Source organism: Papaver somniferum, unplaced genomic scaffold (assembly GCF_003573695.1).
Source record: "Papaver somniferum cultivar HN1 unplaced genomic scaffold, ASM357369v1 unplaced-scaffold_133, whole genome shotgun sequence".
NCBI lineage: Eukaryota > Viridiplantae > Streptophyta > Magnoliopsida > Ranunculales > Papaveraceae > Papaver > Papaver somniferum.
The window spans coordinates 611,193-638,810 of NW_020622492.1; positions in this window are offsets into that span (position 1 = coordinate 611,193).

Genomic DNA, 27,618 nt, shown 5'->3' on the forward strand with positions numbered 1-27,618 from the left:
TACCCTCCAAATGATCTCTGCCTATACAAAATATATGTTAAGACATTATCTTATTCCTGAATGATAACAATATTGGACCTGTTCCAAGTCGCAAACTTTCACAGGTGAATCCATGAACATGTTGAATATATGCACCTCTTACTCAAGTTCTTTCCTAAGCAGAATCACGCTCTAAATCCTACCTTGGTCAAGCTGCCTTGGCCTTGCCTAAAAATTAGTCCATGGTCAATGCCATGGACATCCTACCTTGGCCAGGGCCACGTTGTTGTGGCCTCGCCTAAATTCTAGGCCACGACAGCACTGCCGTGGCCATCACTCCTACATGCCATAGCCAAGATATTGCCAAGGTACGACCACGCTGCCGTGTGATGAGTTCCAAATAGTGCATATTTCTACACCTTTTTATTGGCCTTTAACTCATCTTTTGCGCTTTAAAATCATATATTATCCCAAATTCTGTGTTTTCATTCTTTTCATGAATAAATAATTTTACTAATTAATTTTGTGTTTTTAGGTACTAAATAAAGCTTGGACGAATGGAAAAACTAGAAGAGCAGAGAATTGGTGGCAATGGAAGAGAGACAACAAAGACTCACGCTAGACGACAGTGAAAAATGTTGTTTGCACCTCGTCCGCAAGTGAAGAATTTTGTTTCCAAGACCCAAGACCTATTCAGGTGTGAGCCGTTGGATTTGATACAGATGCTCAACATCAAAGGAATCCCCACACTGCGCATCAACGTTTGATACTCCCGCCTCACACCCGAGTATCCTATATCCTTCCCCTAATCGAGAAGAACCAAACACTCCTCTCCATTTCGTTCTCAGCTTCTCCACCCTCTGCAAAACATCAGTTCACAACCTTCCCATCTCCATCAATCACACCCGACCAATACTGAAGCACAACCACCCTATGCAATCAATCAACCTCCTAGTCTCTTTTTATCTCCATCTTAGCTTCTCTCTTATCAAAAACAGTAAAGAAGCTAGGATTAAGAGATATAAGGCTAGGGTTTTCTTCACATCTAAAGCAAACATCAAATCAAGGAGATGTGAAGTTGAATTGCAGAAGGGGTTCTTCAGAAAACGCATTTTGGGTGATTGGCTATTTTCCAATTATCAAATAACATAAGAATTGAATGAAATTGTGTATAAACGGGGATGAGAATTGTCTGTAAAAATCATGTCCGGATTAGACGGTGCACCAAGCTGTAGTTTATATTTGTTGTTAGTATTATTATCATGTTCTAATTACTTTGATAGGGTTTAGATGAAACCCATAATCTACTGCTAAGTTTGGTTCATGAATTGATAGTGTCCCTGTTGTGCTATAATGTTTAGGATAAATATAATCCGAGCACTTCAGCATTTTACTTTCACAGTGTATGCCATGTATCCATTGTAGTCAGATTACTACTATGTTTTGTGCTGCATCTCATGCTTAAATGTTTGTTATTGATATTTTGACTAATTGTGCTTAATTAGAAAGTTAGTGCTCTGGATGAATACCTTAGTTGCGATTTGAATATCTACCTTAGGAAAGGTTTAAACATCTAAGTGATGAAAATGATCTGTGATTAGTTGTACTGTGAGAAGACATCTAATACCATAGGTTAGTTAGCTTTCATAGTTGACATTAAACCATCCATTGAGACCCTGGATAAACGGCAGACTTGCATCTTGTCCGGTGTCCATTACACGGGACAAGAACATTATTGAAACTGGACTGACTTAGCTGAGATTAGGTGGTTTATTCGACTGCCCTAGTACCCTTTAATATACATTCTTGTTTTCTATTTTGTGTTACATAACCCACATCCTAGCCGTATCGGCAAACAAAACCCCTTTTTTTTGGTTCCTCTTGTCTCAAATCAGATTTAGTAAGAACGTAGCTTCAACTTACACCCACCTTGTCCCTGTGGATCGACCTGTATTTGCACCTTATATAATTGGCACTGTGTACTTGCAGTTTGACATAGTCGTAGGCTTCTTCTTAGTCCTCAACTCTTTAGATTGTTGATTTATGGTGAATTTTTCTTGTACATAATCCAGTCGGTAATTATATTTTTTAGATCTGCTTGTTTATACATATATGTGCTAAACCAATGTGACACCAGCTGAGTTCTCGTTGGGTTTTGGCCGTGAATAATGAAGTTATGAACTTGCTTTCTCCAACATCCGGTAATCTCTTCCCTTTTCTCTACTCTGCAGTGTTCTCCTGGTATGTTGTTGTAATTCTTATTATCTCTTGAAACACTGAGGACAATGTTAGATTTAGGTGCGGGGGAGTATTTTGCATATAGAGTTTTTAGTCTTTTGGATTTTCAAAAAAAAACAAAAGAAATCAAAAAATTCAAAAATCTTTGTAAATCTTTGCATAAAACCTCAAACTTTTAAAGATTTTAGAGTCACTAGCATGCTTCTATCTATGTTTACATAGAGAGTCTGACCGAAATAACTGAACTTGGAAATACTGGAGAACACAATCGGGTTTCTTGTTTGTCTGAGCGTTAAAGTTGGATTTAACCATGCCGGTGGGCGAATTAGGTGCAACAAATATATTTGGTATTAGAAGTTGTGATCACCCTTAGTGGAGACTACCTATTTTACATCAAGCGAGGCACCAACCTTCACTTTTTGTGACTATCTAAAAATTCCTTTTAGAGTGTGTGTCACCGTACGTCAATTCCGGTAGGAATGGTGAGCTACCCAACTTCGCACCACTTTCAGCATTATTTTTGATCTCTAGAGTGCTAATTTTGTCAATCATGAGGATGACATCTAAAGATGAAAACTCCTTCTTGTAGTTTTATTTGCAGTTAGCACCATTCTCTCTGTCGACAACATCAAACAGATCCATACAGATACATCATCATCAACAAGCAGCGCGACATCAGAATATTTGAAGAAAAGTTGAAATAGTCCAAGGTTTACATGCAACAATTCAAGGAAAAGTAAAAAGTTCCTATTCAAAGTGAAGATACAGTACAAAGAGCAGAATTCTACATATTCGAAAAGGTATTTTATAAAAGCAAAGAAAACAGAAAAATATGAGAATTAGAGAAGTTTTTGAAATCAAGACAACATAGGTTGTGAAGAATTCAGTGATAAAATCTTTCATCCATGACTTTAGTATTTTATTATTTACTTTCAGTTTGTCATTTTGTTTAATCTTAAAAAAAATAGTTTGTTTTTAGTTTTATCAAATAAACACCATGGTTAGAAAAACAAGAGTAAAATTTAAGCAATAAGGAATTTGAAGAAAAAAATCAGGAATTGTCAAGGTTCTCCGAAGTTCAGAAGTTCATCATCAACAGTTGAAGACCGAAGATTGAAGACGTTTCTATGGATGCTGTGAGAGTGGTGTTGATTGCCGATCGGATGTGAAGGTAAGTGAGTACTCCCATCCTTTCTAATGATTGATTTCCTTTCTTAGAGATCATCATAAAAGCATCTTTTTTGTCCACAATTTTGCGGAGTCTCCAGAAATTACTTCGGAAGGTTCTCCTTCCCACCATTCAACATGTGCAGGATTTCACTATTTATTCCTATCTGCACACATGAGAGACTAAAAAAGCGATCTTTTTGAGTGCAATATCATGAAACCCTATTGGTGAGGCAGAAGTCGGCTTGTGATCACTCTCGAACCCAAATTCTTTCATATGGTGTAGTTACTTCTCGCTCAACTCTTAAGGATGAGAATGCGTTCTTTTAGTATTTCTAACTTCTTATTACTAGCATGCAGAAACTCTATGTCCTCATAGATCCTTGGATGCTTAGGACTCTTTTACGCTCCGAAGTTGGAGAGGGTTTTGTGGGTACATCTCTGATAGGCCCTCACGAGACTATAACTCGTCCATTAGGGACACCTAGGGGTTTAAAGGCTTAGTGCATACACTAAATGCATTCGAGAGACCAGCGAGAGTGGTATAGTTAGGATTTCTTATTTTCTATTTCACTTGAGGAGAAGTAAAATTCAGGTTTGAGGGTATTTGATGAGTGCCAAATAGTGCATATTTATACACCTTTTTATTGGCCTTTAACTCATCTTTTGGGCTTTAAAATCATATATTATCCCAAATTCTGTGTTTTCATTGATTTCAAGAATAAATACTTTTACTAATTAATTTTGTGTTTTTAGGTACTAAATAAAGCTTGAATTATTGGAAAAACTAGAAGAGCATAGAATTGGTAGCAATGGAAGAGAGACAACAAAGACTCACGCTAGACGACAGTGAAGAATGTTGTTTGCACCTCGTCCGCAAGTGAAGAATTTTGTTTCCAAGACCCAATCCCTATTCAGGTCTGAGTCGTCGGATTTGATACAGATGCTCAGCATCCAAGGAATCTCCACACTGCGCATCAATGTTTGGTACTCCCGCCTCACACCCGAGTATCCTATATCCTTCCCCTAATCGAGCAGAACCAAACACTCCTCTCCATTTCGTTCTCACCTTCTCCACCCTCTGCAAAACATTAGTTCACAACCTTCCCATCTCTATCAATCACACCCGACCAATTCTGAAGCACAACCACCCTATGCAATCAATCAACCTCCTAGTCTCTTTCTATCTCCATCTTAGCTTCTCTCTTATCAAAAACAGTAACCCTAGAAGCTAGGATTAAGGGAGATAAGGCTAGGGTTTCTTCACATCTAAAGAAAACATCAAATCAAGGATATGTAAAGTTGAATTGCAGAAGGGGTTCTTCAGAAAACGCATTTTGGGTGAGTGTCTATTCTCCAATTATCAAATAACATAGGAATTGAGTGAAATTGTGTATAAACAGGGATGAGAATTGTCTGTAAAAATCATGCCCGGATTAGACGGTACACCAAGCTGTAGTTTATATTTGTTGTTAGTATTATTATCATGTTCTAATTAATTTGCTAGGGTTTAGATGAAACCCATAATCTACTGCTAAGTTTGGTTCACGAATTGATAGTGTTCTTATTGTGCTATAATGTTTAGGATAAATATAATCTGAACACTTCAGCATTTTACTTTCACAGTGTATGCCATGTATCCATTGTAGTCAGATTACTACTATGTTGTTTGTGCTGCAGCTCATGCTTAAATGTTTGTTATTGATCTTTTGACTAATTATGCTTAATTAGACAGTTAGTGCTCTGGATGAATACCTTAGTTGTAATTAGAATATCTACCTTAGGAAAGGTTTAAACATCTAAGTGATGAAACTGATCTGTGATTAGTTGTACTGTGAGAAGAAATCTAATACTAGGGGTTAGTTAGCTGCCATAGTTGACATTTAACCATCCATTGAGACCCTGGATAAACGACAGACTTGCATCTTGTCCGATGTCCATTACAAGGGACAAGAACATTATTGAAACTGGAATGACTTAGCTGAGATTAGGTGGTGTATTCGACTGCCCTAGTACCCTTTAATCTGCATTCTTGTTTTCTATTTTGTGTTACATAACCCACATCCTAGCCGTATCGGCAAACAAAACTCCCTTTTTTGGTTACTCTTGTCTCGAATCAGTTTTTGTAAGAACGTAGCTTCAACTTACACCCACCTTGTCCTTGTGGATCGAACTGTATTTGCACCTTATAGAATTGGCACTGTGCACTTACAGTTTGACATAGTCGTAGGCTTCTTCTTAGTCCTACCACCGTGGCCATCTCTCACATCCAACATGCCATATCCAAGCCATGTACGAGCCACGGACACGCTGCCGTGACCATCTCTCATATCCTACAGGCCGTAACCAAGCTATGGCCAAGACAAGGCCATGTTGTCGTGGCCATATCTCTTGCAGGTCATTTCCAAGCTATGACCAAGCCATGGCTACACTACCATGGACATCTCTTATGCAACGCTGCCGTGGCCACTTCACTTACATGCTATAACAAAGCCACAACCATACATTGCTTCTTACAGGCCATAGCCACGCTACCATGGACACTTCCCTATACTGTCCATAACCATTCCATATCCATGCTGTCGTGGCTACTTCATTTTCGGGGCATCGCCAATCCATGTCCAAGTGATGCGTGTCGTAAATGCAAAAAATTATTCAAGATATTTCCCACTAATTAACTAGTAACATAGCGGTAGTACGACAAAGAGATGTGTAATTAATAGGTTATTTGATCAGTAATACTATAATAAAAGGAAAACACAAAGGGGGGATTGTTTGATTAAATTAGAATAAAAAGACAAATAAAAAAAATAAATAGGATTAAGAATTCCTTCGTCGTTATCAAGCATTAACTTGATCACTATACTTATCTATCTTCGTTAGAATCATTCATCACCAATTTTAGGATAACAGGTATGCTTATCTATCCACAAAACTCCTTGTATCACCGGATAAAAGGTACGCTTAATCACCAGATTCTATCCAACTGAGCCGCCTTGAGGTACACTTACAAGGTGTAATTCGATCGAACGCTTTAGGCTTTATGAATTTAGGTTTGATCCCAACAGTTAAACTCAGTATGCTCGGTTCACTTACTGGTATTTTCTTCACACACGATTGCTTCACAGAATCCCTCTGCAAGGTCTCATGTTCTCTACTTGGGTAAGAGATGCACGACAGTTAAGAATCGCTCAACTCTTTACTAGCATTAGAATGATCAATACATTAATCTAGTGCACTCCAAATAATCTAATAAACCAATCATAAACCCTAAATATAGTGTAAACAACAAGATGATAAAAACACCGAAGAACTTGTTTTACTAATCAATCTCCACGCCTAGAACATTGAATTCATCCTTAATCAAAGAAGGTTTAGCTACTCATAATTACAAAGAGAATGGTTTACCCCTCAAGGGGTAAACCCTAGGTTTTAATATAGAAGATGTGATATGGGAGGTCGAAATATGTAAAACATGATAAAATATGTATTCTTAATGTCTTGAGGGTCTTCTTATATAGAGTTCACGTAGTCTAGAGTTTAGAATCCTCCTGGGACCGCGTTTTCCTTGATTTATAAGCCTAAATTTGTTCCAAACACCCTAGTTACTGTTGGATTCAAACCGGACGTAACCATGACAAGAAAATAATGTTAAAACTCCTAGATTTACGGTTGGTCTTGAGTCTCTGAAAGCCAGCCGTACTTCCTCCTGTACAATATTTTTTGTCTTTCGCCATTTCGGCTTCTTCATTCGACGTTCGACTGACCTCATTCTTTTTGGGTTGCATTAGTATCGTCTTCCTCTACAATATGGAAATGCTCAAATCTTCATTCCTCTTCATTTCAATTTACAGTTGGCTTGGAATCAACCGTAACTCCTCATGAGCTTTTAATGGAAATTAACTTGTTTCTACAGTTGGCTTTTGGGATGTTCTTACCAACTGTTCCGTGGAACTTGTTTCCATGAGTAGTCTTTGCACCTTCCAAATTCTTCTTTTCATGCCGGAATAAACATAAAGGACAAAAAATAAGAGTAATATAAGGATAAAATGCAAGAATCACAAAAACTATTAGTATGGTTTTGACATTCTAAACATATGAATTAACCACATATCACCAAGCCACTAAATAGAAAAAGTTAGGGTGCAAATAACCTTGAAAGCAAGAAAAAGGATGAAACAGGATTGCGAAGAGGAAATGGCTCTTGTGTTAGAAGTAGAAAACAAAATTAAGAGTTAGTGAGGAATGAATTTTTATTACTGAAAACGAAAAGTGGGAAATTTATTTGTAACTTATTATGATATATATATCAAATTTTAAAATTTGAAGTTAGGATATGTGAAGAATTTTAAAGAGGAGAACTACTAGGATCAAAGCTAATTTGAGGTAAGTTTACTACTCATCTTCTTTAGGAATTTTTCTTACTAATATGAATTTTTTCATACCTCATTGGAGTTTGAATTTCATAACTATTGGATGGTTTGTTCCCAGTTTAAAAATATGAATTGATTTAGTGGTTTTGTTATCATGAAATTTTATATGAAATTGTTTCGATATTACGGAGGAAAATGGAATTTGAAAGGTGCTTTCACTATTCTCTTTATGAGCTTCACCTGTTTGCAAAAATGCTTAATAGTGGTTTAATAACATTCATTCCTTCATTACAAATTGTAGTTTTGCTTAATTGCTGACTTATCCATTTTTTTGTCACTTTGCATTAGTGGATAACTAGCTCATTTTTATTCTTGTAAACACTGATCTCAAATACAAATGCATGCTGATTTTGAATAAGGCAGTAGACTCCTTATACATGCACAATACGTTTCTTGTCGACGAATTCTTTTGTGTTTGCTTTTGTTGATTTAGAAATCAGTTGTGTCTTTTTATGAATGTACAATACTCATATGTGAATGCAAAGCGATTTATTTTGAAAACTTATTTAGTTCATGTTTTCTGTTAGTTGGAACCTAGTTCCATCTTATGATCCCCATGAGAACTTAGTTTCCTGACCATCGATGACTGCTGTCTGATAGGTTTCTAAAAAACCTTGATATTTATCTATTGTTTATGCTTTCTTTGTTATTTTTCTTGTAAATTATGTATCTTATGTTTGCTTTTGAGTTTATAGACGTTTTAGAGTCTTATGGAGCGAAAGAAGAAAAAATAAGCGCAAAAGGGCATAATGGTCATTTCACGAGCAAGTGCTACTAGGAAGCATAGCCGAAGTTAAGGGGCAACCAGATGAAGCCGATAAAATTACTAAAGGCAGACGAAATGTTCACTCAGGGCCGCCAACCCCACATCTATCACCTACCCTAAATTGGGTCGACATGAAGTTAAGGGGAAACCAGTTTAAAAAAGAAGTGTTTGACACCTCTATTTAGTAGCCCTTATCGGAATCTTGGATGTCTTCAGCCAACCCCACATCTATGACCTACCCTAAATTGGGTCGACATGAAATCAGTTCTTCCCCAATTTCATTTCTTCTTCATTTCTATGATACTGTCACTTAGGTTGAATCTGAACATAAGAGCTCGAGTTAGTAGGTTGTGTTGTGACAGAGAGAGTAGGAAAGAAATTGAGTTATTGTTGCTTGAATTTATGATAAAGAAGATAATAAATCAAAGATAAGGAAGAACCAGAGGTGTTGCTGCTGTGAGAAATGAAATCGCTGATATCTATGGTTTATGGAGAATTGGCAAGGTTCAGGATAAGAATTGAAGTGGGTTTTTAAAAAAGATCAAGAAGAGCTGATGGTTTGAGAAATGAATTTGATTAGGGTGATTGGTTGATGCAAATGAAGAATTAGGGTTTGATGATGAGAAGAAAATGAGGAGAGAAATCAGTGAATCCAGCAGAGGTTGATGTTAGAATATGGGCATCCAACTCAAAACCAATTGGAAATGAGTGGAGTGGCCCATAAAGTTATAAACCGCAGGATCTTAGATTTCCCAAACAATGTGGGACTAATAATCTCAACACGCCCCCTCACGTGTAGCCTCATAGGGTCTAACACGTGGACAATTAAATCGGGTGACACGGAGTAAAGGCGTGGTCAGATGACTCGTCGCAAATAGCCTGCTCTGATACCATGTTAGAATATGGGCATCCAACTCAAAACCAATTGGAAATGAGTGGAGTGGACCATAGAGTTATAAACCGCAGGATCTTAGATTTCCCAAACAATGTGGGGCTAATAATCTCAAAATTTGGTGATTCGAGTATGAGAATTGAAGCCGAGAAACACAAACAGTTATGGGTTGAGATGGAATTGAGATGGAAATTGAAGATGGCAGGAACTGAATTGGAGATATGATGTTGTAAGCTAAGAGTCTGAAGCTAAAAACAAGTTGCTTCTACTGTTGCAATGGATGCAGTGGATAAGGTATTGTTGTAAGTCTAAAGAACATCAAGAAGATGGTTGGCCTGAGGCTGTGCTGATGTTTTAGATGGTTCTGATATGATATTTGAGAAGTTGATGATATTGATTTACTTTGGCTGGTCGAGATGAATGTGTATTAAACAGAGAAGTAACTATGTTGGAAGTGACTCTGTTGATGACACTGGAACAAAGAAGCATTGATTGATTAATGGTGTATGTCTGTAGCTCTGGTGGTGTGATAATTAAGCTGAGATGAAAAGGGAGATTGGTAAGTTGCATCAGAGGAAGTAATGTCTTTTGGTGTTGATTGACCTGTGACTGAAATGAATAATGAGTTTTGGTGGTTGGTTGGTGGAAATTGAAGTTGGGAAATTTTCCGGAGAACGAGGACTTCGATGAACTATTGCCGTGAATTTGTGTGGTTTGAATAAGTTCTGGTAGGAGATGTTGTCGTGGTCTTGGTGCTGATAGAATGGACTGGAGTTGCTCGTCAGTTCCACAAGAATGACAAGCTTATCAAGTGAAACTATGGTTCTGTTATTGGGTCAGCAGAACCAGTCAGATGAAGTGGTCCAATTATTTGGCTATCGCATGGATTTGGAAGTTCGAGTTAGATTAAGAAGACGAAGTGCTGAACCATATTTCAGGGACGAGTAGATATAAAGGGTTAGAAAACACCCATATCGATCACCTCTCCTTTAGGGAGAATCTCTTCCTCAACTTTTGTTCTAGGTTCTAGAAGCGTGAAAATATTTATTTTTCTTCTTGTTATGAACTCCATGAATATGACCTAGATTTTTATTATTGGTTGTGGATTAGTTTGATTTCACAATACATGTTTCTTTCATTGATAAATTAGTTTTGTCTCAATACTATCGATTATGATTCACTATTGATATTGTCTTATGATTTGAATACTTGTTTGATCGAGTTGTGAATCAGTTGAGTTTCTTTTCATCTCTATTTCTAGATGGGGATTTATCATACGCAAAAGTGATAAATTCCTGATTACAAGTAGCATAAATATGGTTATATCTTGTAGTGATATATCCTTGAAATCGTATGTCGACCATGACCTTTGTTAGATTGAATTAGTGTGCTTTCCACGTTCAATTGCATTGGTTACCCTTATTTCACCAATCTTATTGCTCCTCGGGAATTAAATTTGATTAGCGCTTTTACACATTAGGTTGTTTCCTTGGTAGAATTCATATTCACATCTTTTAATGTGTTTACTGATGACAAGAGCAAATTAACGGGATATTGTTGCGATCAAGGTATCCACGGGATTTTGATAAAGATAGATTAAATATCAATTCTTGTTATTAAGATAAGAACATGTTTGTGCATGAAAATGAAATCCTTGACTAATATTTTCTCATCCTTGATTTGATTTGTTTACTTTTGTTATTTGCTTTTGTTTTAGTTTTATTAAAAATCAGAAAATCCCCCCGGTTCTTTATAGGAAATAAAAACTTATAATAATCCTAGTCCTCTATGTGGGAACGATCCTTTCTTACCCTTGCTTCATAATATATTTGGAGTAGTTATTTTTGACGTGTTACGACATCGATCAAAATTTCGCGCCCCTGCCGGGGAAGCATCGGGTTATTATTTGTTTTTGGTTTCTTATTATTGTTTTTAATTTTATTTCCTGTATTTTTTTAGTTTTTCTTATTTCTGGTTCTTGACATAGTTTTAAGAACTATTGTTTCAGGTACTTGTTTCTCATGGACGGAGCATATTGGAACACGCAATACGGTTTTCAACCTCCTCAACACTATGACGATTTCCTATCATCTGTGGGATACAATTAAAACCAATTTATTGGCTATGATGCATATCCTAGACAACATTATGGTGATTTCATACATACCAACAATAAACTTGTGGTGGGTATGTAAGTCAAATATCAAGGTGGGACAATTCTACTTCCAATTGGCTTTATTCGAGCTGTATGCAGGTTATGAATGGATTACAAGGCTTTCAACAAAGACTAGACCAACTTGACCGTGATGGAGAGAACATCTCACAAACCGACTTCTCTAACACTTTCCATTACCCGACTCCTGATCGTAATTATGATCATTCACCCATTCAAAGGGAAGAGTCACGGGCGCTGGAGTCTACTGTAAATAATGGTGGTAAGCGTGTGAACATCAGGAAACTTGCACATGAATCATACAAGTTGGAAGATGATGGAGCACCGGAAGAGCTTGTTGATGAAATTAGTAGGACCATTCGCATGGAACTTAAACAACGTCGTGATAAAGGTTGGGAAATCGATGACTGGTGGGCCCGGGAAAGCGTATAAAATTGAAGCGAAATGAAACGGGCCTACAGTAATACCGCAAGTGCACGGTCGTCAGTTGTAGCTCGTGCAAGTACGGGTCGATCCACAGAGATTGGGAGTGTTTGGAGTTTCTAGCTATTTGGGCTCTAAATTGCTATTGGGCTTTAGGTATCAAAGGGTTGTGGTACCAATGGGTTATGAATACCCTTTGGAACTGTTGGGCTTTGAATACCCTTTGAGTAAATTGGGCTTAATGGGTTTGTTGTAATGATGAAGTGCTTTAGGCCTTGGGCCTTTGAATGATTTTGGAATGAACTGTGAACTAGGCTTTGGCCTTAAACTTAGGCTTGGGCTCAGTGTAGAAGTGAGCTTTGGGCTCAGTTGGCTTGTATGAGGATCTGGGCTTGACAGTGACATTCCTTAGCTTGGAAAGTGAACTGTGAACTGGGCTTGATAGAGCTATCAGTTTGGTTTTTGAATGAGTCCACAGTGAACTGGACTGGGCTCTTAATGATCAATGCACTTAGGCCACAGTGAGCTTCAATGGACAAATGGGGAGCAAAACAGAGAAACTAGAAGAGCAAAAGATAGCAAAAGAAAGAGAATAAAAGAGAACACAGACAGAGATGAGGAACAGGGAAGAATAGGGAACAATAACTAAAGGATTAACAATGGCAGTGAAACAAACTAACAATGATCATGGGAAAGAAGCAAACATCAGTGGCAAAAGGATGCAAATTTACAATGGCAAAAGCAAACAGTACAAAGTATTATGAGAAGGTGACAGAACAATGAAACTAAACAAAGAACAATGGAACCAAGGCCTAAGCCAAGGGAAGGGGTGTGAAGAAGTAACAAAACAGTTAAGTTGCAAGTGACTGTGAAAACAGAATGTGGGTTAAGCTAAGGCTTTGAATCCACCCTTGTGTCCTAGCCAAACAATGTGATCCTAGGTTGAGTTGAAAATCCTATGCATACATCTAGAATGGGAGGAAAATCAGCTTGCTCACTGATATGCCCCTAGTATTGACTGTCTTTTGACAGCACAGTCAATCACAGGCATACCAGAGCACTAATTTCTTCCCATTGCACAAGCAAAACACTGTACTAAGGCTCTAACCTAGCATTCCACTACCTAACAGTCCACTAAAGCATCATCTGAGCCTCAGCAGTGAGAACATGAGAGAACAGATGGAACAACACATAAATTGGAGAGACTGGCTAATCCAGTTCTCCCAAAACATCACATTAACAACAACAACAACAACAGGATATCAAAACAGGGAAAGGAATTAAACACATGAACATTACACAAAACAGAACATGAACATTACACAAAACAGAACATGAACAGAAATTAAAACTAAAATTAAACAGTGATTAACCCAAATTTGGGGGTATCTCGGCTAACCAAGAACACCCTTTAACATCCTACATCACTTCCCTTTTATAGCTTACAACAAATTACAAAATTTCACCAAACCCTAAATTGCAAACCCTAACTTTTGGGGAAAATCAAATTCGACATACCCATGTGTGAATTCTGCTCGACCCATGCCCTGTTGATGTTCTACTTCTCCTCCTCTAGCTCTTGTTGCGCTGTTGGCCTAGCCCTAGACGTCTGTGAACCCTAGCTTCTCTCACTGCCGAGTTTGCAGCATCAGGACTCGATGCTACAGACGAGAAAGGGAGAGACAAGGGTGGTGATTGACTCCTGAGTTTGTCGGGGGAAGGTGGTAGTGGTGGTGTTCGAGGTGGAGATGGAAGAGATGGTGGTGATGGAGTTGCAGAGCTCTGCAAATTTTTGGGAAGAAGGGGAAGAACTCGATGGAAATGGGATTAGGGTCTGTTTGTTTGGGGTGTAGGTGTTCGGTTGCTAGGGTGTGAAGCAGGTTCAGCGGAGTTTGATGATCTGCGACAAGGAGCGATGGATGATCCCATATAGATTGAATCGAACGGCTACGATGGAGAGGTATGTGGCGACCGTTGGATTATGAGATACAACAAAATTAACGACACCAGATGGAGTTAGGTGTTGTAGTGTTAAGCGGAAGTATCGAGGTTTGATGCGCAGGCAAAGAAGCGACCGTAGGATCTAAATGTGATCTAATCTGAAGGCTTGGAATTTAGGTACTATGGTGTTTTGCAGGGACTTCAGATTTTGATGAACGATGAAGAAGCGACCATTGGATGATGAGATGGATCCGATCTAACGGCTGAGAATGGAGGCGGGTATGGATATAGAAAATGGGTTTGGGTAAGGGTTTTGGGCCTTGGGTATGCCAAGCCCATATCTTCTTTAAGAACAATTCTTCCTTCTTGAGCCCATTCCTAGCTTTTTGGACGTGCGCTCCATTCTTTGCGTCTTCCTTGCGTAATTTCTTCCGGCTTTTCACTACTTTTCTTCTCCGCAAATCATCCAGACTTTATTTGGTACCTAAAAATGCAAAATTAATTAAGAAAAATATTTATTCTTGAAAACAATGAAAATACAGAATATGGGATAAAATGTAGAATTAATGCACAAAAGATGAGTTAAATGCCAACAAAAAGGGATAAATATATACATTATTTGGCACTCATCAAATACCCCCAAACCTGAATTTTACTTGTCCTCAAGTAAAACAAAACTAAGGAAATCCTACCTATACCACTGTCGCTGGTCTCTCGAATGCATTTAGCGTATGCACTAAGCCTTTTAAACCACTAAGTGTCCCTAGTGGACGAGTTGAAGTCTCGTGAAGGTTTGCTTAGAACGTACCTACAAAGTTCTAGGTCAAAATATAAGCTCAGATTCCATCAAATGTGACATGTGCAAGTCAGTTTAAGCTCACAGCAAAATGGAGATGTCAATCTAGCTATCAAAGGCACAATCCTAGCACTGATAACAAAAAAGACATGTGATAAGAGTGTAAAGTGTATCTACACATGTGTAAAGAAAGATCGGATGTTATGACTACTAATCACCAAGAGATAGTTTCTCAGGCTAAGAACCAAGGTCGAAATCTAGCTAGCTGTCCGGACTTTACGAGAATTGTGAATGAGGAGGTGTTTCACAATTACTCGCGTTGTACATCAATGGCATACACCCTCCTTGCTTATTACAATGAAACACAAAATGACTCTTTACATGACTCTTATTTACATTGACTACTCTCTTTTATTTTTGGAACAAGAGAGATGGAATTGATAAATACTTGATTGATTTTTATTTTTTTTTTTTGATTTTTTTTTTTTTTTTTTTTTTTTGAAAAGGAAACACTTTTGATACATATACAAAAGGAAACAAAAGATTACATGACACTTTGCAAGAGGTAGCCCTTTTTGATGCACCCAGTTAAATTCGATGGTTGTCTTTCTTAATGTAACCTCCACCTTCTATCCCAACCAACCAAAGAACAAGCTAGTCAAGTTTCGTTCAGTATTCTAAAGTGATTGGCAATCGTGACTTCCTATCAAACACCTTGAAGATCGAGGCCATACATGTATTGGTAGATCGTGCGCGTGCAAATTTCTTATCACTATGTGAATTGTGCTAGAATCAGGGTGCCTAAATATCTAGACTAAGACTCCTAATAATTACATATTTGCACAAGAGTCAACATTTCAAGGTAAATGAGCTCCATTTTTATGTTTTTTTTTTTTCAATTTTTTTTTATTTTTTTTTTTTTTTTTTTTTTTTTTTTTCAAAAAGAAGGAGTTCTTGTTTTCAATTATGGCATATTATCAAAGTATCTACTTTTCACCCCCAAACCTAAACTAAACATTGTCCTCAATGTTTCAAAATATGAACAAAATTATAATACAACATATGAAGAGGATCATGTTGAGTAGAGAAAAAGGAAAGAGAATACCCGATTTCGGCGAAAGCAATATTAGAACTCCGTTATTCAAGGCAAGAATCCAACATATGTCAGCCGAGATCATATTGGATTAGCAAAATATATACAAAAGGAACAAAAGGGTTTTTAAGAAATTTTATCTACTGGATTATATACAAAAATTCACCATACACTAACAATCTAAAGAGTTGAGGATCAACCCAAAAGACAAAGTGTAGAGGTTTCAACAGCTTCACACAATAATAATATGATAGGCATGCAAGTGAAGCTGTGAAACAAAATGAGCTACCCCCAAACCTGGATTTTACAGAAGATATAATTTTGAAAACAAAATCGCGCAGTTTCGGGGGTTCATCATGCACAAGGTCTAGCTCGAAATGAACTGTGCTAGGGACGGGCAAACATGCTAATTCCAACTGTGGTTCCTCAAATGTATTATACTTAGAAGCAAAATAGTCCAAGAGGACTTGGGAAGCACACAGTTCCAAACCTAGATTAGGGACTCTCAGAAAAGTCGGTTTGACAATATGGGTACAAACCAAATCTAGGTTGGGTGGAAGGCCATCAGATTGTGACTTATGTAGGACGATAGGCACATCATTATTAATCACATCAACATCTCCTAAGTCTTCTACAAGTGTCACAACATGCTCACAATCATCAAACAAATTGGCAAGATCACAATCAGAGTCATCAACATCATCAACAATTCATTCTCATGCATCGGCAAATCAGGAGAAATATCACAATGTGACCTAGGTAGAGAATCAGACACATCAAATATATTTCATGCATATTAGTGTCTACAGAAGATTCAACTATTCCTATGTCATGCTCATCTTCACAGAATAATTGTACGAATCCCATGTCAATATCAAAATCATATGAATTACAATGAGTATTAGAAAGAACAACATGCATGAAGGTCGAGGGCGAGAAGCCATATGTTTTTGAACCAACAGGTTCCAATATTTTCATGTTCTTCTAACATATCATCATAATCATCATCATGGTAGCATGCATATTGGTCCTCATTAACAGTGGTGGTGTCATTAGTCGATTCATGTTCCTCTAAATTAGGTTCATATTCAACATTATTTACATGAATGGGACTAGACACTTCATTAGGGACAACATACATTTCCTCATGAATTTCCTCCTTTTGTAGGTGAAGCAAAATCTGATCTAAATATGCATGAATTCGTGATGTAGATCTATCATAGTCTTGCTTGCAGAGTCTTAAAGCTTCTGTGGTGGAGTCTAAATTCATGGGAGTACAAATTCTTCATGTTCAAATTGTGGTGAATGGTACATGTGTGCATGGTCATTAGGGTTTACAAAATATTGATCGCAACCCTCAAAGGATTGATTATGGTCCCAATGACTACCATTCTCACAATTTATGGGCATTTCATACCTTGGATTTTCTCTAGATTGCCTAAAATTATGCAAAATATGACAATTCTCAACAGGGTGGTCTAAACTACCACATGCGGGACATGCATAGATTTCAGGTTGCCTAAGAAAATTAGATGTGACAGATTCCTCATGTGATTGCATTTCTAAAGCTGTGATTCGAGCTTCTATTTGATCCATAAGTGATGATTGTGTGAGTGAGGCTCTAGCAGAATGTTCATTTTCACGTTGCGATGAATGATGCATATGAATAGTCATTAGGGTTCATGTATTGCGGCTCGGGACTTTGAAAATGTCCATAATAATTCCTATAACTATTGACATCATGGAATGGGGAGGATAATGTGAATTTGCCGTAAGCAAGTTCTCTAAGTGTTTGTTTCCACTCCCCGAAGCAGGCCAAAATCTAGACATGATTGGCTCAAAAGCTAAGTAACTATGTACAAAGCTCAGAATTTGGTTTTTAAAGGGTTTGGATTTTTGGGAAAATTTGGTTTTTGGGAGACATTTGGTTTTTTTTATGGGAGAAACATTTGGTTTTAATGGGATAAAGAAGAAAAAATTTGGTTGTTAAAATGGGAGCAAGTAAAATTTGGTTTTGAATGGGAGCAAGTAATTTTTTTTTTTTTTTTTTTTTTAAAAAAGAAAATAAAATTTGGTTTTTGAATGGGAGCAAGCCCACTGTTGGTTTTGTGTTTGCTTTGGCTCAGCTGGTTTGAAAACGTTTGGTGAAACTGAGTCCAAAATCTCGGCCTAGAATTTGGGTACTCGGCCCACTAACGAGTTAACCTAGCGTGATCGGTTACAAGCTCAGCTGGGTTTAAAAACCCAGAATACAAAATACAGTCCAAATTAAACAAGCTCACAAAAATTAAATACAAGCCCACAAATTAAACAAACAAGCCCACAAAAATTAATTACAAACCCAACAGAAAATAAAAAGCCCAAAAATTGGCTTTAATATTACAAGCCCACAATTAAAAATTGGAAGCCCACAATTCGGGTTCTCTTAAATGGGTTACCTTTTAAGCACAGCCCAGCTGCTCTGATATTGTTGCAAAAACCCAGTTGGGCTTTGGTTCTTTTCCTTGGTGGCGTCCCAGCAGAGGAAAAACTGGTTCAGAACAGCAGGTCCAACAGCAAATGAAGTGAAGCAGATGCAGATGCAAATGCTATGCAGTGAAATGCAAAAATAGCTAATAAAACTACAAGAAAAACACAGCACCAATCCCCGGCAGCGGCGCCAAAAACTTGGTGGGCCCGGGAAAGCGTATAAAATTGAAGCGAAATGAAACGGGCCTACAGTAATACCGCAAGTGCACGGTCGTCAGTTGTAGCTCGTGCAAGTACGGGTCGATCCACAGAGACTGGGGTGTTTGGAGTTTTAGCTATTTGGGTTCTATTGCTATTGGGCTTTAGGTATCAAAGGGTTGTGGTACCAATGGGTTATGAATACCCTTTGGAACTGTTGGGCTTTGAATACCCTTTGAGTAAATTGGGCTTAATGGGTTTGTTGTAATGATGAAGTGCTTTAGGCCTTGGGCCTTTGAATGATTTTGGAATGAACTGTGAACTAGGCTTTGGCCTTAAACTTAGGCTTGGGCTCAGTGTAGAAGTGAGCTTTGGGCTCAGTTGGCTTGTATGAGGATCTGGGCTTGACAGTGACAGGCCTTAGCTTGGAAAGTGAACTGTGAGCTGGGCTTGATAGAGCTATCAGTTTGGTTTTTGAATGAGTCCACAGTGAACTGGACTGGGCTCTTAATGATCAATGCACTTAGGCCACAGTGAGCTTCAATGGACAAATGGGGAGCAAAACAGAGAAACTAGAAGAGCAAAAGATAGCAAAGAAAGAGAATAAAAGAGAACACAGACAGAGATGGAACAGGAAGAATAGGGAACAATAACTAAAGGATTAACAATGGCAGTGAAACAAACTAACAATGATCATGGGAAAGAAGCAAACATCAGTGGCAAAAGGATGCAAATTTACAATGGCAAAAGCAAACAGTACAAAGTATTATGAGAAGGTGACAGAACAATGAAACTAAACAAAGAACAATGGAACCAAGGCCTAAGCCAAGGGCAGGGGTGTGAAGAAGTAACAAAACAGTTAAGTTGCAAGTGACTGTGAAAACAGAATGTGGGTTAAGCTAAGGCTTTGAATCCACCCTTGTGTCCTAGCCAAACAATGTGATCCTAGGTTGAGTTGAAAATCCTATGCATACATCTAGAATGGGAGGAAAATCAGCTTGCTCACTGATATGCCCCTAGTATTGACTGTCTTTTGACAGCACAGTCAATCACAGGCATACCAGAGCACTAATTTCTTCCCATTGCACAAGCAAAACACTGCACTAAGGCTCTAACCTAGCATTCCACTACCTAACAGTCCACTAAAGCATCATCTGAGCCTCAGCAGTGAGAACATGAGAGAACAGATGGAACAACACATAAATTGGAGAGACTGGCTAATCCAGTTCTCCCAAAACATCACATTAACAACAACAACAACAAGATATCAAAACAGGGAAAGGAATTAAACACATGAACATTACACAAAACAAAACATGAACATTACACAAAACAGAACATGAACAGAAATTAAAACTAAAATTAAACAGTGATTAACCCAAATTTGGGGGTATCTCGGCTAACCAAGAACACCCTTTAACATCCTACATCACTTCCCTTTTATAGCTTACAACAAATTACAAAATTTCACCAAACCCTAAATTGCAAACCCTAACTTTTGGGGAAAATCAAATTCGACATACCCATGTGTGAATTCTGCTCGACCCATGCCCTGTTGATGTTCTAATGCTCCTCCTCTAGCTCTTGTTGCGCTGTTGGCCTAGCCCTAGACGTCTGTGAACCCTAGCTTCTCTCACTGCCGAGTTTGCAGCATCAGGACTCGATGCTACAGACGAGAAAGGGAGAGACAAGGGTGGTGATTGACTCCTGAGTTTGTCGGGGGAAGGTGGTAGTGGTGGTGTTCGAGGTGGAGATGGAAGAGATGGTGGTGATGGAGTTGCAGAGCTCTGCAAATTTTTGGGAAGAAGGGGAAGAACTCGATGGAAATGGGATTAGGGTCTGTTTGTTTGGGGTGTAGGTGTTCGGTTGCTAGGGTGTGAAGCAGGTTCAGCGGAGTTTGATGATCTGCGACAAGGAGCGATGGATGATCCCATATAGATTGAATCGAACGGCTACGATGGAGAGGTATGTGGCGACCGTTGGATTATGAGATACAACAAAATTAACGACACCAGATGGAGTTAGGTGTTGTAGTGTTAAGCGGAAGTATCGAGGTTTGATGCGCAGGCAAAGAAGCGACCGTAGGATCTAAATGTGATCTAATCTGAAGGCTTGGAATTTAGGTACTATGGTGTTTTTCAGGGACTTCAGATTTTGATGAACGATGAAGAAGCGACCATTGGATGATGAGATGGATCCGATCTAACGGCTGAGAATGGAGGCGGGTATGGATATAGAAAATGGGTTTGGGTAAGGGTTTTGGGCCTTGGGTATGCCAAGCCCATATCTTCTTTAAGAACAATTCTTCCTTCTTGAGCCCATTCCTAGCTTTTTGGACGTGCGCTCCATTCTTTGCGTCTTCCTTGCGTAATTTCTTCCGGCTTTTCACTACTTTTCTGCTCCGCAAATCATCCAGACTTTATTTGGTACCTAAAAATGCAAAATTAATTAAGAAAAATATTTATTCTTGAAAACAATGAAAATACAGAATATGGGATAAAATGTAGAATTAATGCACAAAAGATGAGTTAAATGCCAACAAAAAGGGATAAATATATACATTATTTGGCACTCATCAATGACGATGCTGATTTCGATGAGTCTGAAAATAAAGACGAAGAGGGTGTGTTGAGAATGTGACCGATTTGATCAATATTGTGGAATACCCAATTAAGCTTGCAAAGGATTGTAATGATGATGCTGATGGCGAGACTTTGGTTATGGCAGAAACAAACAAAGAATGGTTTCAAGGTTTGATATAGGACCACGATACACAAGAGGTGAATAATTCACTTGATTTTTTTAAGGATGAAGAGGATTTCATGCTACAAGAGATTGTGCAAGGTTTGTATAACCCTTTGCATATTTTTTCTTCTCCTTTACCTCTTATTGAATTGAATGTCTGTGCTTCGTAAGCATTGTTAAATGACTTTGTTTCTCAATATCATCCATTAGAGATGCTTGATTCTCATACTATGCATGTTTTGGAACAAGAAATTGTAGAAGTTTCCGAATTCTATATTTTTAGACACTTCCAAGTGTGGACAAGAGTAAGTGCAGGGGAAACTTCTACCGGTCAATAGCTTCGTTTCTTTTTTATATTACTAATGTTTGTATGAAGCTGGTGTTTGCAAAACAGGTTCTATGGGAGGATCCCCAACTTTTCAGGTTGTTGGTGTATGGGGGGTCTACGTTGCAAGTCGGGCCGACGAATTTAAATTAAGCACTGCATGGGAGGAAACCCATTGGTTTTCTATTTCTTGTCTTATTTTTATTCTTGTCATGTTTTTATCTTTTTCTTGTCTTGTTTCGTATTTAATTTTTTCTGATTTCTTGTCGCATATCATGTGGAATTTCCCACCTTAAATTTTACTTTAAATGACTAAATTTATATTGAGGACAATGTAAAATTTAAGTGTGGGGGAGTGGTTAAGTATTTGTATTTGTAATTTTTTTTTCAATATTTTGAACTTTTTCGTAAATAAGTGCATGAAAACTCCAACTTGTGGGTACTCTAGAGTCACATAGTATACTTGATAAGCACGTAAGTGCTACATTTTATACTCATATTATATTAGTTAAGACTCGATATTTTGGCTAATAACATTATTTTAATGTTTTCGTAGAAAATACAAGTGAACCCGATCGCCAAAGAAATAACCAGCTAACTGGGGGTTATAGTGGCGTTTGCGACGAAAGGCATCACGGCCTCTCACGACAACAGAGAGAAACGTAGCTTAATGAACGAAACTGTGGGCTGCAAAGGCAAAATTCATGTTGTTGCGTCACTGAAGTCATCATACGGCCAGTGAGTCACCAAGTGAGACAAACCGGAGTTGGCTTTGCTTGGCAAAAACGTGAACTCCACTAGTGGGTTGATATGAGTGGGACGTAGCCATTTATTCCACTACATCTCTACGAGGAAAGTTAAGGTCGAACAACTTATTCAGTTTATTTGGGAAAGCATAAGAAATTCACAAGTTTTATGTTGGAATCCAAACTATTTTAAGTGTGGAAAAACTGTGGAATGTCAAGTTTAGTGGCTTCCAAGTTGGGGTCTTCCACAAAATATCCAAACAGTGTTCCATGGTTTCGTGGGACGTTCCGTGGAATCCATGTAAGCGCTAATCAGATTAGCGTAAAAAGTTATTCAGAATAGCGCACTAGAAGACAGGAAACGCCAATCAGAATAGCGTTCAACGCTAATCTGAATAGCATAAAACGCTATTAAGAATAGCGTTTTTTTTTATCCGTAGATTTAGAAAAAGACCTTGAAAATCTAATGGCTGAGAAAAAAAACGCTAATGTTAATAGCGCTAGGCGCTATTCTGAATAGCGTCTTTTTAGCGCTATTCTGATTAGCGTAAAACGTTATTTTGATTGGCGTTTCTGTTGTTTCACCATTAAACTTGCACTTCCATCCACAATTCCAAATGGTGAGGTGAAATTCCAAATACTGAGGTGGCGTGGAAGATGGAAGATGCAACTCTTAGTGAGAGGAGTATACAATTAGTAGCACGTCCCTAGTTATCAACCACACTTCTTTAGTGGTTTGTCATTACTCATCTGGCATATATATATATTCCGTTCTCATCGACGAGGAAGAAATTTTCATTTCTTATTCAATCTGATAGCGTTCGTGTGACAGAAGAGGAGATCTGCGAATGGATTGTCAAGCAGAGACTTAGTAGAAGGTGTGGGTGTTTGATTGAATATTCCTATGGTTTCTGGTGACGGTCTAACACCAACAAGGAGATTTCTAAGGCAGAAATATTGGTGGAGATTTTTGAGAGCTGTTGAAATCAGTGATGGCTGAGATGTTCAAATAACAAGGGTAACAATGGGAACGGAATTGGGTCTGCTGGTATGTGTCAAATGAAGGAGCATCAGTTGGCTGCAGTACACACGGTGTTGGGGAGTGGTGTTGCTGCCATGAAATCTGGGGTGAGCTGTCCGGTCGGCTGTGAGACGGTCAGATAGAGACGGTTGCAGTTGGAGTTGGTTGTTCTTCATGGCTGAGAGAAGACGTGAATGGAGTTGAGATCGAGTTTCGAATATAACTGGCTGGAGAAGGGAAGAACATGATGGAGTGTATGGGGTATTTGCTCGAATCTGGCTAGTTTGGCCTGAATTTTATTGCCGAGGAAACAAGGGATTTTATCACTTCTGCCGGCAGTTAACAATGGGTTGATTGAGCTTGATGGTACGAATTGGATGGATTTAATGGTAGTTATCCTTGAGAAGCGGAATGCATGTAATGGTCGCTGAATCTCTGAGTGAAAATCAGTCCAAAGGAGAACTGATGCCATGGTTACCAGCTCTTGGTGGTAGTATTTTTGAGAATGGAAACTGTGCTGGAAATGGGTTTGCTGCTGTTTTACGTGAATGGAGTGGAGTTTTGTCTCGAGTGGAAAGGAAATAAGTAAGTGGTTTTGTGGCAGGAACAGGAGAAAATCTGTGTGTTGACTTGAATCGGGAAAATGAGGTGCTGCAGGCGAGATGGAGTATGGCAATTTAGCCGAGACGGAAAGACTTGTGGTCAGTCTGGTTCCTAGTTAGTAAGTTCGCGAATGATTCACGAATCATTAATGAATTTTTCCGTATCACGAAATTTATCGTCTTATTCGCGTACGTTTGTAACTCCGAACCCAAGAACATATTACGTGGCATTCCCGGATTAGTCGCGAATTGTTCACGAATTTCACGTATCCCGAATGATACGTCCGCTTAATTCGGCATAAATTCTTTGGCTTTTACATTTTCAAACCCACTTTTTGAGCTTTACTATCTCCCGAGCATACACGACCCAATATTAGACGTTGTTGTAATTTTTATGAAACAAAAATGACGGAAGAGATTTGAAGGTCAAGGTGAGAGAGATCTCAAACTGACTAACAAAACATCTAAACCACTATACCACGTCCTCCTAGATGACTAATGTTGTATATATTATTAATATCATCATATTAGGTTTATTTTTTTTTAAATAACTCACACATATGCATAAAAATTGGTCTATGACTTTATAAATACAAATTATTTGTTATATATAGATACGGAATTTTCAGAGCCGAACTCACATTTATAAATTGGATTATACACGTACGTATGCCGTTCCGTATTACTGACGAATCACGCTCCATTGATCGAATTTTAGACCGAATCTGGGTTTTACAAAACCGTATAATACTCATATATTTGCCGTTCCGTACGTTTGCCGAATCCCGAATTTCAAACTAGGATCTGGTTAGGAGTTGGACGGATAAAAACAGACAGTATAAAAGTTGGCTTTGGTAATTGAATTGGGCCTATTGGGCGCTTATCTACGAGGTCATCTTGGAAGCACTATTTATTTGAATGGAGAAGAACAGAAAGAAGGGAGATCGGCTACAGAGCCGTGAATAGCAAAAGGGGGTCGACGAGGAGAGGCTACAACGCCGTCAACAAAGAGAAGACTAGGGTTTGGAAGCTTCATTTTCTCAATTTCATTTTTGCTTGGCTAGTTTGATTTGAATATCTTTATGGCTTTTGAGAAAATCATGTCTAACTAATCCATGTTAGTGTTTAGATAGATGTCAATTTAGTTATATAAACTCTACAATGACGTGTATAATAATTATTCATTGACTAGTAATTTCTCTTCATGTAGCTAGGTATTTAATCAATTATGTGGTTTTCTTGATTATTTATGTTTTTCAATTGATTTTTCGTGATTTGGTTAAATCCCTTGATGTGATATGCTTTAGGACTGATATGTAATACTTTAAAATCACTACCCATAAAGTGAAGGAAGTTTCAGCGGAGAAACAATATTTTAGAATTTAACATACCATCTTCTAATACATGAGATTGATTTTGATATTTGTTTTGAGTAATAAATAGAAATTAGTAGAATTTTATATGATTGAATCGGTGGAAATCGAAACTCTAATAACCCACTCCTACTCTTTTTATTATTACGATTATTTGTTATTTTATTTTGTTCTGAATTTCTGAAAATCATTAAAATATCATCTTGTTAATTAGTTATTTTTGATATTAGTTAGTAGTAGTATTTTCACACTCTTCGTGTGAACGACCTGTACTTGTCATTATCTACTAGGTAGACACTGTACATTTGCAGTATTATTATTGTAGATTTCTGAGCCTATTAATACTTGTCGATATGTCTACATACGGAGTTCTTATAAGAGTAACTAAAATTAGACGTCCTAGAGAACAACAATCGGGTTTCTTACTTGTTAAATAGTTAAAGTTGTATTTAACTGCGCCGGTGGAAACTATGTGCAAATTGATATTTAGTACTAGAGTTGTGATCACTCATAGTGGAGATTACCTATTGTTACATCAAGTGAGGAACCGACCTTCACTTCTTTGTACCTGCCTAAATTTTTTCTTTTGGAGTATGTGTCACTCAACGCTAATTCGGGTAGAATGGTGAGCTACCTAATTTCGCACCAGTTTCAGCACTATTTTTCATCTCTTGAATGCTATTTCATCAATCATGAGAGTATCATCGAATTGCTAACTTACATTACCACTTGTAATCTTGTTTGAAGTTAGCACCATCCACTATCTCTCTTGAAAACAATGGGTCCATAGAAACACCACCATCATCAACAAGTGAAGCATCACAGGTTCGAAGGAAAGTTGAAGACGTTCAAGGTTTACAAGCAACGGTACAGAAATGAGCAGATTTTAGATTCAAGATGAGAGTTCAAGAAGTTTATGATATCGAGACAATACAAGTTGTGAAGAATCAAGCGGTAAATTACTTATACCATAGCCATAGTATTTTCATTTCATTTTCATTGTTATTTTCGTTTTATTTTGTAATTTATTTTCTCTTGTCTCATGAAAAAAAACGGATTTTTTTTTTGAAAAAAAGACAAGAGAAAATTGCATTTGTATTACTTGTTCCATTATTTTGTATTTTGCTCTAGTTTTCTTGTCTCAAAAACAAAGGCAAGAAAAATTATTTGTATAATTTAGTTCATTTTTATTTTTATATTCTTTCAAAAAATCCAATGGAAAGAAGAAAAATCCATAATGAAGTTTTAACAACAAGGATCTGAGGAAAAAGATTTACAATTGTCAAGATTTTACGAAGTTCAAGAGTTCACCATTAACAATTGAAGACCGAAGACGAAGATAAATATAAGGATTGAAAATTGAAGATGTTTCTATGGGACGCTGTGAGAGTAGTGATAATTGCATGTAGATCGGATAAAAAGGTAAGTAAGCATATTCTCATCCTTGCATAGTGGTTGATTTCCTTTCTTAGTGATCGTCAGAAAAGGGTTTTCCAAAATGACAAAAGATGCAGGTTTTGAAAATATAATTCGGAATGATTTGCCTTCCGACCATTCAACATATCGCAGGAGTTCTCTCTTCATTCCCGCCTGCACACATGTGAGGCCTTGAAAAAGCTTCTTTTTTTGTTTTTTTGTTGAGAGCAATTTCATAAAACCCTATTGGTGAAGCAGATTCGAGAATTTCGATCACTCTCAAACCTGAATTCTTACATAGTGCATAGTTATTTCTCTCTCAAATTTATGCATGAGATTGTGTTCTTTGGCATTTCTACCTTCTTAATATTAGTGTGCAGAAACTTTATGTCTTCTTAGCGCGTTGGATGCTATAAATTTTGGAGTATTTGTAAGTTCGAAGTTTAGATTTTGTGGGTATACCTCTTGTAAACGCTCACGAGACTATAACTCGTCCACTAGGGACACCTAGGGGTTCAAAGGCTTGTTATACATGCTAAGTGTTACCGCACCTCTTTGAGGATGGGAACGTAATCCCGTTGTGTCGTCATCTCATCCCCATTGACGTTTTGCATTTTTTTATCAAAGTACGAAGCAAGTGAAGAGTCGTTAGTTTAAGCATGCGCCAAATATAAAGCAAGCGACCGCTGAGAGAAATAAATGACTTCCAAAGATCTTAGGCACACATTGCTTCTTGTTTCTTTTCCTTGTATTTTGATGTTTTTACTTGAGAGACTTGAATATTGGAGACTTAGACATATGGTATAGTTTCTTGGATACATA